This window comes from Grampus griseus (assembly GCF_964374135.1).
Source record: "Grampus griseus genome assembly, chromosome: 7".
Lineage (NCBI taxonomy): Eukaryota > Metazoa > Chordata > Mammalia > Artiodactyla > Delphinidae > Grampus > Grampus griseus.
The window spans coordinates 98282903-98298370 of record NC_139001.1 but is presented as its reverse complement, the minus strand read 5'-3'; the positions used below and the strand labels follow the sequence as shown (position 1 = coordinate 98298370).

General features: G+C 42.5%; 1 protein-coding gene across 1 annotated transcript in view; it reads right to left on the bottom strand.

Moving 5' to 3' along the window:
• Positions 1–15468, bottom strand: part of NCKAP5 (NCK associated protein 5) — a gene marked incomplete at its 5' end in the record, with an annotated part of 911020 nt that overhangs the window by 2150 nt on the left and 893402 nt on the right. The gene's annotated exons all lie outside the window — the stretch shown is intronic.

Here is a 15468-nt window from a genome sequence, read left to right as displayed (position 1 = left end):
GATGCAAAAACTGCAAGGGTGGAGGTGTGAAAGCCACTAACCACATTTCTCATTTCCTCTTCCTCTTTCAGGCAAAAATTCCATCCAGGAAGAAGTAGGAACAGGGCCTTAGAGATGATAACAATAGCTACCATTTATTAAGCATCCACCATGTAAAAGACACAAAGTATTTTATTTATAAGCCCTTTTTCACAGACCTGTAAGTTACACATCCCCACTTTAGAGAGAAGGAAAACAAGGCTCAGAGTGACAGGGTCACTTGCCCAAGGTGGCTCAGCAAGTGATGGAGAACAGGATTTGAATTCCTGTCTGGTGGCCTTCCACACTCTTGTAATAAAGGACAAGATGTCCTGTATGTTTTTTTTCATTTTGCCATCCACATGTGCCAAACCGTCTCAATTGCTACTGTCCAAGGCCCTAACATAGGCAGTTCCATCCCTCCCTGCAACATTGCTACGATGGATGTCAAAGGTACAATGAGGAAATTGTGTTTGGATCTGGGCAAAAACAGACATAGCCAAAGCCTGTGAATTCTCACATGCTAAATATTTAATAGAAAGAGAAAAGAAAAAGATACAGAAGTGGATGGTTCCCGTGTCCCAAGAGCAGGCTCAGACAGCATCTCTCTCTCTGCTATGGGGAAATGGTGTAATTCTATGGGAATACTTGAAAATCAACCTTGAAGTGATGCTTATTTCATTATACTATTAACGTACAGGAGCATTACTCACAGAGCAAGTTTTCAATCTGAAATGGCTACCTCGACAAAGAGCTGGGCTGAGGAACAGATGCCTAGGTGATTACAAAAGAATGGCTCCATAATTAGGAATGAATCCATGCAGGAGCCCCTTCTCGTGGTGTGCCAATTTTGAGCGTTCTTTAAGAAGAATTATAAAGTACAATATGAAAAATACATGGAGGGAGTAGGAAAGCTCTGATTGTACCAAATGTAGGTAAATAGAGGCCATTCAATGCAATTTCCTCCTCACCTGAATATCTTCTCCCTTTTTCTTTATTCAAGAACCTTTTCCTTGCCTATTTCTGGTCAACGTGGATCTCAAGTTCGTTCAATAAACACTCACTAGAGAAGCTATCATGAGGCAGGTGGAAGGTTTTGGTGCTGAGGACACACAGCTGAATAAAATTACGTCCTGTAGGAGGGGAGTGAGGCCCTGGAGGCAGGCCGACTTGAGCTGGAGTCTCAGCTTTGCCCTTTCATTGGCTGTGTAAGTGCCCAAGAGCACCCTTGCTCAGGTAAAGCTAATAAGACATACCTTTATTTTAGGATTGCTGTATTAGAAGCAGAACACCTGAAGACCCTGACGCATAGGAGTAGGTGCTCAATAAACGGAACAATAAATCATAGTAAGCTAGCATTCTTATTCTAGATCAGTGGGTCTTAAACTGTGCTCTCCAGGCAGCTTGCACCATCAGCATCACGTGGGAGCTTGTTGGAAATGCAAATTCTCGAGTCCCGCCCCGACTTAACTACACCCGTAATGCAGCGTCCCAGAAAAAGTTTTTAACAAGGTCACCGGGTGATTCTGACACATGCTAACATTTGAGAATCGCTAGTCTAGAAGAACTTGTAGTCTTGGAGGGGAGACAGGTGAAAAGCATAATTCAGTGTATTCAGGTAGTGATAAGGAAAGGATTATTTACCATGAAAACACCCACTGTCTATGGGACACATATAGTGCATCTTGTTTTCTAAATGTTTCCTGCTTGTAGGTCTGGCGCTTCAATTAATTATGACAAAGGCCTACATCGGCTGGGGAGGCGATGGAAATGAAGGAATGGCCCATTGTAAGAAAAATCACATGCCTTCTCGGTCTTCCTTTTATTTTCACAGTTTTGATGAGGGGTGGGTACCGAAATATCTCTGGACTATAAGAACAACATCAGTGTAAGAGTGACAATGAGGACACACTGACATTCAAGCTCAGTGCTGGGGAGCTACAGGGAGTGGTGAGGAGTGTGGTCAGCTCAGTACGTGCCTCCTCTAAAGGCAGCTCTTTAGACCTAGCTCATTGCAGCTGTGCAGAAACATGGGCCCAGGTCTTTGCTTTTAAAGGTAAGGCCATGAATCTAGAACAATATTTGCTTATACTTAAGATCCTCTAATTTTAAGTATTTGCTTATACTAAGAGGAAAAACAAATCAATAATAACAAAAATAACCCCCACTATGTATGTCAAACAGCAATCTTTGCAGTGTGTGAACTTCTGAGCTAGTCATCATGTTTTATACTTCTTTTGTATGTCCTAGATGACCCCCCTCATCCCCCTTCTCCCATCAGCTTTCCCCCTAAAAACCGAGCCCAGCGCTCATCGTCAGTAGACTCTCGATGGAGACTGGATGATGGACTCAGCTTTCTCTACCATCAGTAGAGTCTCAACTGTTGGCTGGGATTTCTCCAGTGGTCCTGCCAGCTAAGAACAAAAGCACTGAAGTAGCTTACTTCCCTGCCTCGAATTAGAATTATATATATATATATATATATATATATTTAACATTTTATTTATTTATTTATGGCTGTGTTGGGTCTTCGTTTGTGTGCGAGGGCTTTCTCCAGCTGTGGCGAGCGGGGGCCACTCTTCATTGCAGTACACGGGCCTCTCTTGCTGCGGAGCACAGGCTCCAGACGCGCAGGCTCAGTACCTGTGGCTCACGGGCCCAGCCGCTCCGGGCATGTGGGATCCTTTCCACCAGCCTTGCCTCTTTATTGGCTTTAGAGCGGCCAGCAGCCGGACTCCCACTTTCGGTAACAATAGTGCACATCAGTTTGCAGCAAATGTATGTGAAGGTGCTTTGAAAACGAATCATGGTAATAACAGCATTTAATTGAGTGCCTGCTCTGCACAGACACTCGGCTAAGCACGTTGCACGGATGATCTGTTTTCATCCTCACGTCAATTCTGTGGGGGAGGTGTCCCTGTTATCTTCATTTACAAGCAATCAAGCCTGGAGGAAGTTAGGTAACTTAAGGTCATGGAGCAGTACGTGGTGGGGTCTGGATTTGGACCCAGGCAGTCTGCCTGCAGAGCCCAAGTTCTTAACCTCTATCGTGGAAAAGAACTTCACAAATATCGGCCCATATTACCTTTAAGGGGAGCCTCTGAAATAAGGATCCCAGAACAGCAACAATAATATTAATGGTAACAAACCCAGTAAAGATTCCTGAAGACTGTGTGGGTCCCATAAAACACTGTCATTTCCTTTGTATAACGTGCTGCATTGAAATTATGATAAAATTAATATACTACACTTGCCACCTATAGGTGGCAACAGTTGTACACTTCACTTTTTGGTGGGGCTTTTCACTGCACTTGGGAACAAAAGTAGGGCTCAAAAGGGTGAGAATGTATTTTCAAGTTTAAAATAAATAGCTTTGCTCGTTGTTAAATATTTTCCTATCTTTCGTGTAATGATGACATTATTAACAATAATTCAAGCAAGAAGTAGTGACATATTCTCCAGAAATGCCTTAGTAATTATACCTTAGCTAATTTAATTCCTTGTAGTCAAATAATCAATCAATCAAACCAATCTACTATATGAATAATCTGTGCGAATAATTATGTGGTCTTGATTCTCAGAGAGAGTTTCATAGAAAAGGAGACGGGGCTCTTGGAACGCTTTTGAAGGGTGAATAGTATTAAGATATAGAGTAGGTAAGAAGGAGTACATTCCAAGAAATTTCCATTTCATGTGCCCCTACTGCATCTGTAGATCATTCTATAGTCTATCTCAGGTCTTGTAGTTGCCCAGATAGTCTATCTCTTGCCCTTTAAGATTCTATAATGGACAGAATCACTGTAAAGACAGAAACACAGAGCTATGCCTATCCCAAGGGGTTCCAAGAATTCCAGCCCAGACTCAGGAAAGTATCAGCCCAGAAACCTGGGTTATAACTAACAAATAGTTTTTATTTCCAAAGAGCTTTCCCATCTATGATCTCACTTTGCTCTTACATCAGGCTGGAAGGTGAGGGAGGCTGGTGTCAGCTATACTTTACATGGGGTATTTATGGAATTTGTGGTTCGCACAAATTCAAAGTCAGGTGAAATTAGACCTGGAAACTTGGTTTCCTGATTTTCAACACAAACACATACCATTTTTCCTCCATAGTCAACAATAGAGATTCTGCCTACACCAATAACCTGAACACAAGGAAGGATAAAACAGAAGGTGATACGTGCCCTTGTCATAAGGAAAAGATGGGGAAAATGTATAAGGTGATACAGAAAAACTCAAGTGATAAACCAGAAAAAAATATACTCATGATGAGACCAGCTTCAGAGAGACACATGTTACACATGTATAGCCAGAAACTCCTGCCCACAGCAGGGGAGAAACAAGTAGCAAATTCATGAACTTGCACAATGGATTAGTGTTCTATGATGAAAGCTACTCTTATTATTTCATGTAAGTTTCCATCTGTTGATTGTATCTTGAAAATACTGGTTAGTCTGTCTACTGTAAAATGTTAGGACGAGATTCAGATCTACCTGTGGAATTGAAATGCAGCATCATTCCTCAGCTGGGCACTAATATTCGCAAAGAGGACTAGACCTCTTAGCATAAATTAATGTAAACAGTATCTTCATCCACATGATTTCTTATTTCTCTATTGCTATAATGACTCACTGTCAATCAGTTCAACAAGACATGTGGTAGGAAAACAACAGCTACATTTATAAAGCGTTTTTACTATGTGTCAGGTACTGGGTTGAATGCAGTGCATGAATTAGCTCATTTAATCCTTACACCGACCCTCTGAGACAGTACTATTTTCATCCCCATGATACTCATAGGGAAATAGAGAGTAGAGAGGTTGAAATATTTAGGCCACATACGCATGGCTAATAAATTAGGGAATCAGGACTCAAGCAGGAGAAGCCTGACCACAGAACTTGGGATTTTAATCACTAAGTACAAGACCAGGTATTTGAAAGCCAGTGTTCCGTTCCTGGCACTGTGCTAATTAGCTGTGCGACCTCTCTGAACCTTAGTGTATTTACGCTAAAGATTTTTTTTTAAAAGCATCTTCCCACTCTATAAGCTCCGTGACTCCAAAATATTCTGAACTGTGTGTCTTCTACGCATCCGTTATTGGAATTTCAGGTAACACGATAAATACTTCTCTTCCCCACCTTAGTTCTGAATGAACTGAAGAAAGAGATGAAAGAAAAAGGCTGATGGGAGGCTAAAATATCAGCTCTATTACTGAGAAAGCTTATAGGGAGAATGAGGTTTCTATCTTCAAAGAAGTGAGTTTCTCAGCAGTGGTCTAGAAGCAGACAGGCTTAGACTGGGCTGGCAGCCCTGGGCTGGGAGCAGGTCTTCTTAAACCTACAACATGAGTGTTGCTTCTCCAGCCAGCCTGACTCCTGAGAGAGGGCGGGGAGAGCAGGAGATGGGCTTAAGCTTTCCCTGTTCCCTTCCTAAACTTGCTATTTTTTATTTTTTTATTGCAGTATAGTCAATTTACAATGTTGTCTTAGTTTCAGGTGTACAGCAAAGTGATTCAGTTATAAATGTATAATACCTGTTATTTTTCAGATTCTTTTCCCTTTAGAGGTTATTACAAAGTATTGAGCACAGTTCCCTCTGCTATACAGTAGGTCCTTCTTGTTTGTCTATTTTATATATACTGTGTATCTGTGAACTTGCTCAACAAGCCACTCCTCCGTCTCCTGAGAAGTGAATGAGCGGAGCTTAGAGACACCAGGAGTGTTATCCTAGGGAACTCCTTCCACATGGAAAGAAACACCCCCGAAATTGGGGAGAAGTGTCAGCATCGTGCCCCTACCACAACCCAACAGTTCTCATTATGTGTGACGATGCAGATTTTAACCAAACAGTCACATATGCAGCGGGGCCAGGAGGAAGCGGGAAAATCGGGAGACCGCAGTGAGTCGGTTTGGGCAGAGAAACGTCTCCCTGGGTGAAGCAATGGGAGTAAGATGATTTAGCAGATGAGAAATATAGCCAAGCTTCCATTTGGAAGCAGATGGATCAAATAGAGGAGACGGGCTGGCTAATCCTGAGCTTTGAGTCGGAGCAGAAGGTGTGATTTCCCCCATCCCTTTCCTGATGAGCAAATCTTGGGCACTGGAAAGATGATTATGTGTTATGCTCTTGTGGGAATGGGGAGGAAGTATTTTAATCCTGGGTCTCTTAGTTGAAGATCTGTGCACATACAAAGTCTATGTTAAGTGATGTTTGCTGGGGGCAGGCCAACCTCAAGGAAAACGATGCAGCTCAAGTCATTTCTCTTAGAGGCACAGGTTAATCTCTTCTTTAATGCCACCTCTTACTGTATTCCTGGTGGAGCTACTTTCTGAATGAGACACAAAAACAGATAAAGTGACCTTTGGTGAACAGGGAAGACCCTCCAGACTTTTCTTGAGAGTTGTGGTGTTGACCCTGCTAACCTGGTCAAATTCCAACTTGGATAATTACTTGCTCTCGGTGTTCAGTTCCCTCTATTACCTCAAGTGGACACATTACTCTTCACTTGCCCTTCTGAAAAATTAATGTGACAGATAGGTAATAGAGAACTGTTCTCTCCACCCAACCACACGCTGGGAGATACGATGCTGCACTTGGGGCACTTTGTTTCCTTACTGGGTTCCTGAAGATCCTCAGTATGTCCAGGGCAAACTGGTTTTATTAGGTGAAAGAGTAATTTTCAGCTGAGATGTGCTTCTATGACTATATTATTACCTGTATTGCTGTCCCTTACCAGGATCAATGACTTTCAATGACCTCTGTTAGAAGCCCTGAACCAGAGGGGAAAAATGAGCTTACTTTTTGGGGGAAAAAAAAAAAAAAAAAAAAAGCAAGCAGAGAGAAGTGCAGTAGGAAGCTTAGGGTCGTTAGAAAATAATATATCTTACGGAAAGGAAAAAAACTTAGCTTGGAGATAAACAGTGGCTGCGAAGGACATTTAAAGACCAGATCAAAAGAACGGAAGAAGGAAGTCACTTTAAGGATATGGAAAATGGGGGAGATGTGGGACCGGGTCCCTCAGCGGGAAGAGAAAAAGAACATAAAGAAAACCCTAAACTTTGTTTATGACAGAGAAAGGCATTTGTGAAAAGGAAAGGCATGTAATCACGATTAGGCAAAATGATTATATGAACGTGCAAAAGACACATTCATGATTTCTCTAACGTTAGTGCCATCACGTGAAACGCCCATTTGAAAACTTGTATTTTTTTTTTGCGGTACGCGGGCCTCTCACCGCCGTGGCCTCTCCCGCTGCGGAGCACAGGCTCCGGACGCGCAGGCCCAGCGGCCATGGCTCACGGGCCCAGCCGCTCCGCAGCATGTGGGATCCTCCCGGACCGGGGCACGAACCCACGTCCCCTGCATCAGCAGGCGGACACTCAACTACTGCGCCACCAGGGAAGCCCGAAAACTTGTATTTTTAAATTTTTATTTCCTAGGAGGTGGATGGACCCACAAATTTAATTTAAAATATAGGTTAATCACCTTAAGTAATACATCAGATTTGATCACTATTGGTCAATTTCTCCAGAAGCAAAATCTGCACTGTTTCACAGTGACTTAGACTTGGGGAAACAAGCCAGCTCATTGACTGTATGATTAGCTTAACTAAATGTGACACGCTTATTTGTGTTGTCAGATTTCTTTTTCTTCTTCCAACATAATAATATTAACCAAAATGTTTATTTAGGAATGAGAATTGAGCAGGCTCTGGGCTGGAACTCCTAAGTCTGTTTATCTTAGCGTCAGGCTAATGATTCCAGCTGATGAGAGTGTGGGCACCAAACCTTTCTGGCCTTTCATTTACAGGCACCATTATGGACAAAAATAAATTGATATGCTACTCACTTGCCTTCAAAGATTGATTAGACTTTTTTCTTTGACTAATCTTTCCATCATTTCATGTCTTAAATAGGATACCTATCTGTCCAGCGAGCTTGGCCATGCCTGGCTTAGATGTCAGTGTATTTGTAGCATAAAGAGCCCATGAACCTCGTCAGAGGAAAATCCAGCATGAAGGGACCATTTGTGTATTCTAGTACCATAGAGCTATGTCTTCACCTTGGAGTGATAGAGTTTGGGCTACTCTTTCAAGCAAAAATAAAACACACTTTTTAGGGGGGATTGGGTGAATGTTAAAAGAAAGTTACACTATTTTTTTTCATGGATGTTCCCTTTCCAAAGGAACATCTCCAATATCACCATAAGGGCGGACATCATAAAAATGTACCTGAAAAGGCTAAGCTTTTATTACGAGGTATGCTGTGAGGGCCCAAACCAGGGAAAAACATTCTGTGTTACTTATTCACCTATAAATAATGAGGCAACCTGGAATTCTAACAGAAGTTGGTAGACCCTTTGGGAGTCACAGTGCACTGTGGTATCCAATCTATGAGGTGCTTTGCAATAGCCATGGAATTCAATGAGACTGAGTGCTAGGGGTCATTCAGAGACACACTGATATTTGTGGATGTAAGAGTGTTAGCTCTACTCAGGTTTAAGCTATTCATCTCCCAATGTCATTTATGTTTCAGTTCGAGGGCCAGTCAGCCTTTGCTTTGGATAAACTTATTTCCCAAGGATATTTGACATATCGAATCCCGAGAGTCAGAGCAACTCAGAATCAGTACCAATTTCCTGATCCTTATTCTAAAGAGAAGATTCCTTGGTGGAAATTGTTCTAAAGATTTAGAAACGTTAAGCTTTATATTGTGTGTTGCACACAACTGTAAGACGCTGTTATTCCTCATTACCCAGTAAGCACTGGGGGGTTCTAGAATGGAAGGATGTGCTAGTTGGGAGAATGCCAATGGGAATCCACGTTTGTTCCGGATTCCATCCTTTGCCACAATATGACACTGACAATCACTACTTCAACTCTGGACCTGGATTTAATAAATATTTAAATAGGGATTACACTGCTCTTGCAACATCATTTATTTATTCAAGAGATATTTGTTGAGCACCTTTTACGTACAGGACAGTATTCTAGATGCTGGAGATAGAGAAGTGTATGAGACAAAGTTACTGCTCACACGGAACGTACATGCTAAGGATTTTTTATTAGGATGTCAATAGAGAACAAAGCTTCAGATATATTAGGAGACAAATCCCTGAGAACTGTTAGGCTAGTCTACCAGCCTATTATTTGGTCTGATAATGGCATTTAGAACACAAATATCCTGTCAAACTCAAAGTTCTGAATGTGCCCCTTTACCCTAATCCTAATTTTTAAATAATTCCTTAACTTGCTTAGTTTCTTTTGACCTCCTCCCATTTTTAGTCTTTAAGATCATTCAGGCAAATGTTTTCCATAGGTTAACTAATGACTATTCACATTCACCTTTCTTAATCTTTCTGGGCCTAGTTATCTCCTAAATTTAACATGCCTAAATTGGAATTTTTTCTCTTTTCTCTAATTCCATATCATTGTCAATAGTAACCACATTTTACATCTTTTTTTTTTTTTTTTGGTTATTAACAGCTGCTGGTTCTGTTTCTACAGTACCTAATCCACAGGGGTCTTTCTATGAATTCGTGGCCTAAATGCCCACATTATCCATTTCAACCCTGAACTTATATTCGTTCTATTATGCAGTCTCTTTTCATATCAATGTCTCACTTCACAATTAGATGACACACTTCTGGAGGCCATGCACTAGGTTTGCTTCTGCTTCCTTCTTCAGATTCTGACACCACATCTTGGAGTTGCTATTTATCGCATATCAACGCACAAAGTCATTATTAGATCTATTTTCACTACATCGTTCCCCTTCGGAGCTCATAGACTTGTCTGAGGTTTCTATAACGTCTGCTTTTCCACGATGAAGACGCATGTAAAATAAGATCATTTCTGACGTTCATCGGAGCTGCTTTCCAGTCCCTAGATACACTAGCAGAGGCATGGTCTCGGGATTCTAGGGCGGCCTCAAGAACCAGGACGGACCTTGGATTAATGGATGTCTGACTACTGTTTCCTTTGGCAAAAGCAATTTCCTCTCTCTGTCAAGAGCAGAGACCTGTGCACTCACATCCCACGGCCATGCTGGTTGGGCAACTCTGTTGAGCAACTGGGGCCTTCTTCTGCACCTCCAGGTGGGCTTGGCTTGTGGTTGGATGAAGCAAAGCTGCCATCGCTTCCTGGAAATGCAGGAGCCAGAGCAGAAACAATAAGCTCCTGTCTTGGGGTGCAATGTTATTGGAAGGATGAGGCCCGTGATCCGCAGTACCAACACTGGCTCTACCATTTTGTTAAGTGCGTCCTTCAGCCAGCAAGTGCTGTCTTTCCGGTCTGAGCCAGTCCCAGCAATCTGCTTAAGTTCAGATTCCTATCTCCTTAAGACAGGGGAAACCTGGTGATGTGTTTTGCTGCTTTTAAGTGAGAGTGTCAACAGGACGATGATGACATTCTTAGAAACGTCAGTAAGACTGACTATCTGGGTGATGGTCAGTGATATTACTGGGTGTATGAAATCAAGAAATGAAACTGTAAGGAGATTAAATTACAGCCCCCTTTGGACAACATTCTAGTACCAGGCAGCATCCAGGTACTTTTTATTCTCTCCCCGCCACCTGTAATATATTCAAATGACAAACTGCCTCTTGCATTATAGAAGGGATTATGTTCATGAACCGCCTGGACTGGCTTAAGGCCACTTCATAAGGTTTACGTCACCCATCTGCTACAATAAACATAAGCTTTATTTTTGTCTCACATGTGCAGGACAATTTAATGTTTAAATTAACGTAGAAGTGAAAGGAGCCTTGCTCCAAGTGAAGTATGCCTGCCCACCACGACCCTGTAAACACAACTTGATTGCAATGAGAATTAAAGATGGATCAAACAAAATCAATAGTTAATTGTGTAACTCAGGGTCTTTCATTTCAGATCTAATCTGTAAAGAAGGTCCAGGGGATGTTTGCTTTTAATTTTCTTAAAATATTATTTCAAACCTTTCTGTCAGGCAAAGGAGTTCACAGGGTCTTTGCGTCATTTCCATAAATTATTGGCTTAGGAGTGGTGAAGGTCATATTGATCGCTCGGCCTCTCCAGTTTTCATTTTAACATTCAGTATCTTTATCAGTCAAGCTGCCTCATTCTGGGTATCTGGCTGGCACTGAGGCCAAACAAACTTGATTTCAAAAATAACCCAGCATAATAGGCGTCTTGGTACCAGACATGGGGGCGTGAGTCATGTTATAAGCTACCTTTGGTCTATCTCACGACACTACCCATAGCAGTTAAAGGGCTACACAACCATGCCATCTCCTATCGGCAAAATATATTGTGCTGTGAAGATGCACGATTCTGTGCGACACGGCGAGACGTGTGAGGTCGGGTTGAGCCCGTATGGATGAATATGCTGTCTGTTCCGGCATTCCCAAAGGGACCAGAAAGACGGGGCGCTGTTTGAATAGGATCTAAAAAAACTCTTCCAATCTCATTAGCCCAAATGGATGAGAAGGGAAGGAGAGCATGGAGGCCTCCTTTGCAAAGGGAATAGTACAATAACGTCCAGAAGACCACGGGGTTAACAGACGCACTGCCTTGACTCCAGTTATATTACAGCCGAGCTAAAAATGTCATCTTTGAACTTCTTTTCCCTTTAAAATGGAACCTTTCATATAATAAGTTAAGCCTTACTCTCTCTTACATATTGTTGGAAGCCTTCATCCATTTGGGGGACTGAAGGCCAAATAATTCTTGAAATAATGAATCATTTTTCTTTTGCCAGCTTGTCCAGAAATCCCATGATTATTTTACTGTTGCAGACAATGACCTTCTCAAAGGAGGCCTATCAAACACTCAAGATAAATAATGAGAGCGTCTCTCTTTCCTGCCTCAAGGAAAAAAAACTGCTGAAAGGGAAAATGTTTGTGATGGCATCAAGATGTTCATCCCGGGACGGACAGCAGCAAGTAAAAAGGAGCAGCATGTGTGTTTATGTGTGACCAGTGGCCTCATTCAGCGGGACGCCTGGGGGGTACCTTGGGGGAGAAACACCCAAGCCCTTCACCCAGTAATGTTGGAAACAAATGTTCTGCTGATGACAGGCAGAGAAAGCTTTAACCTCTTGATCTGTGAGCAAATTAACTAAAGGGAAGGAAGCTCTCGTTAATGCCGCCTTCCAACAAGCTAGAAAACCATGGTTCTGATTTATCAGGTCCAGGAGCTAAGATGAATCATAGCAAATTCCACCCTTCCGCCCACATCCTTGCCTTCCCACCAGGCAGCAGATCCTTAGGGGGGTGAAAGGAACCATTCTCTTGTTGTTGTCCCCATGGAGGCAAGGTCTTAGAAAGCAGGTAGAGATGCAGTTGAAAAGCCACCTTCCCATGACTCAGGTGCTTTGGGGATGCATGGGAACCTGATTCTCAGGGCAAGAGTCATCTGTCCATCCTTTTATGGCTCTGGTACTTAAGTCTCTGTGGACCTGAACAAAGCTCTGAACTTCAGGAGTAGCTCCAAGATTCTTTCCATATATGCCCCATTGGTCTCCTTCTTATCTTTGCTGAAACTCCCCCTTTTCCCCATAGATGGCTGGCGGATGACCTGGTTCTAGACCAGGGGAAGAAAATTCATTGCCAATGGAGCCCACTGGGAAGGATGTGACAACAGCGCAAATGCACGGATGGCATGAGTGTGTAGTGGGGATGGTGGTGAACCCAAGTGCCCATTTAGAGGGGCAGCTGCTGCTAATTTAACAAACATCCACGTAGCGCTTGTTCTTGTCCTAAAGGCTGGATGGAACTCTACAAGGCAGGTACCATTAGTTACACCATTTAATACATGAGGAAAGGGAGGCATAGGGAGCTACGGTTCCTGCCCAAGGCCACACAGCTGTGAGGCAGGCAGGCAGAGCCTGTATCCAAGTCCAGGGGTCCAGCTTGTAGGGTTCCCTCTCTCAATCACTCCACCTCCTGCCTTAGCACCAGCTGAGTCTTACCCTGTGAGCATGTGGGCTCATTCTTGCCAGAACTCCTGACCTTTCAAGAGAAATGAAAATCTAGAATTCATATATGAAATCTCCCAATATTTATTTAAAACAAATGTGTGGGTCCAATGAAACTCATCTGTATTTAATTTGTGACTCTTCCATATTACAGCCTATCAAAATCTAGTGATATTTAAGCAGGGGGCTTCCTGAAGCTACTGGAAAAATGATGACGATTGACACGCTACCCACCCTGGGGCAAGGGCGTTTTAAACAGATGGTAAATGCCCTCATAATGCTTCTAAATTCTTTGCCTCTCCCCTCCAAAAGAAAAGAAACCCCCCAAACAAAAAACTTCAAAAACCACTCCTTAAACATTAGGGATAGCAGGTGACAGACCTCTCTGATATCTGTAAACTCACATCCAACACCTAGGCCACTGCTTGGTCTATCACCACATAAACAAAGTAGGTAAATGAAAGATGCTTTTATTCTTAATCTTACACTGACTTTCTACTCTTTCCTTGGCTGGAATGGGTGGGAAAGGTGTTGTCTATTGCCCTTTGACCCATGTATCAGCAAACCACACACTACAGGATATTTTTTCAGAAGTGGGGGGCTGCAAGTGACTACAGTGGTTTTATATGGGGCCTTTCTTCAAAGAGCCTGTGAACTTACTTACTGTAGGGTAAGGAATAATCAAAGCCCAGCTCCACAATGAAGATACTGTGAATTTCCACAGGCTGATTGCACCTGTCACTACCTTGCATAATATTGCCTTCTACAGTCTTTTTAATTTATTATTATTATTATTTTTAACATCTTTATTGGAGTATAATTGCTTTACTTTGTTGTGTTAGTTTCTGCTTTATAACAAAGTGAATCAGCTATACATATACATATATCCCCCCATCCCCTCCCTCTTGCGTCTCCCTCCCACCCTCCCATTCCCACCCCTCTAGGTGGTCACAGAGCACCGAGCTGATCTCCCTGTGCTATGCGGCTACTTCCCGCTAGCTATCTATTTTACATTTGGTAGTGTATATATGTCCTTGCTACTCTCTCACTTCGTCCCAGCGTACCCTTCCCCCTCCCTGTGTCCTCAAGTCCATTCTCGAGTAGATCTGCGTCTTTATTCCCGTCCTGCCCCTAGGTTCTTCAGAACCACTTTTTTTGTTTTTTAGATTCCATATATATGTGTTAGCATACAGTATTTGTTTTTCTCTTTCTGACTTACCTCACTCTGTATGACAGATTCTAGGTCCATCCACCTCACTACAAATAACTCAATTTCGTTTCTTTTCATGGCCAAGTAATATTCCACTTAGGTTGCTTCCATGTCCTGGCTATTGTAAATAGAGCTGCATTGAACACTGTGGTACATGACTCTTTTTGAATTATGGTTTTCTCAGGGTATATGCCCAGTAATGGGATTGCTGGGTCGTACGTAGTTCTATTTGTAGTTTTTTAAGGAACCTCCGTACTGTTCTCCCTAGTGGCTGTATCAATTTACATTCCCACCAACAGTGCAGAGGGTTCCTTTTCTCCACACCCTCTCCAGCATTTATCGTTTGTAGATATTTTGATGATGGCCATTCTGTCTGGTGTGAGGTGATGCCTCACTGTAGTTTTGACCTGACCACTGTCCTTTTTGTTCTCCCTCCATCCCTGCGCCGACTGTTACCATGGCACCAGTGAGCCTTTGTGGTGTACTGGCTGCCATGGCTCACTCTCTCATGTAGGTACTGTGACCCTATTTAACTTTGCGTCCCTTGGGCCCAGAACATCTGGCACATAGGAGATCCACAGATGTTAGTGGAATAAAGGGAGTTTGCTAATTGTATTTCTTATTTACTGGTCACCTTTCTTTTTCCTATCTTTACCTTATCTTTCACCTCTCTAACGCCCTTTATTGTCTTTGAAAGTGATTGAGTTCCACGGACAAGATGCTATACAGTCTGGAAGGGAACACTCATTTATTTCCTGAGGGGTAGTTAAAGCTCTAATCACCCAGAAGGCATTTAGGTCTCCTTTATTTAGAAAGTAAAGGTAACGACTTTCCCAGTAAGTAAACAGGAAAATGGATTTTGATTTTCAAAAAAATTGATTCACAGATGACTTTCAAGTAGCATTTCTTTTGCCATAAACCGAGCTCTTTGAAATAATCAGCAGCATGACTGACTGCACGCTTAGAGAGTAAAACACAGGAAGTAAGTGGGGATTATATCATCTAGCAATGCAAAGACTGAATATGTCAGCAAGGCTTTTTAAACACCCAAGTAGTTTTATGTGAAGGAAAAAAAGCCTCATTGTGCACAAAATAAAATGGGGAATTGCCTGAGAATGAAGGTTTGAAATACTGGGATGAATTTAAAGAATACTGGATGTCCTTAAAGAATACAAGAGGTTTTTGAGAGGCCTGGAGTGACTGAATCCCTCAATGCAGGACAAAGTGAAACCTCACGGTCACCCGGGGAGACGTCTGGCCTGGGCTGTGTCCTTTGGGGCACAGGAG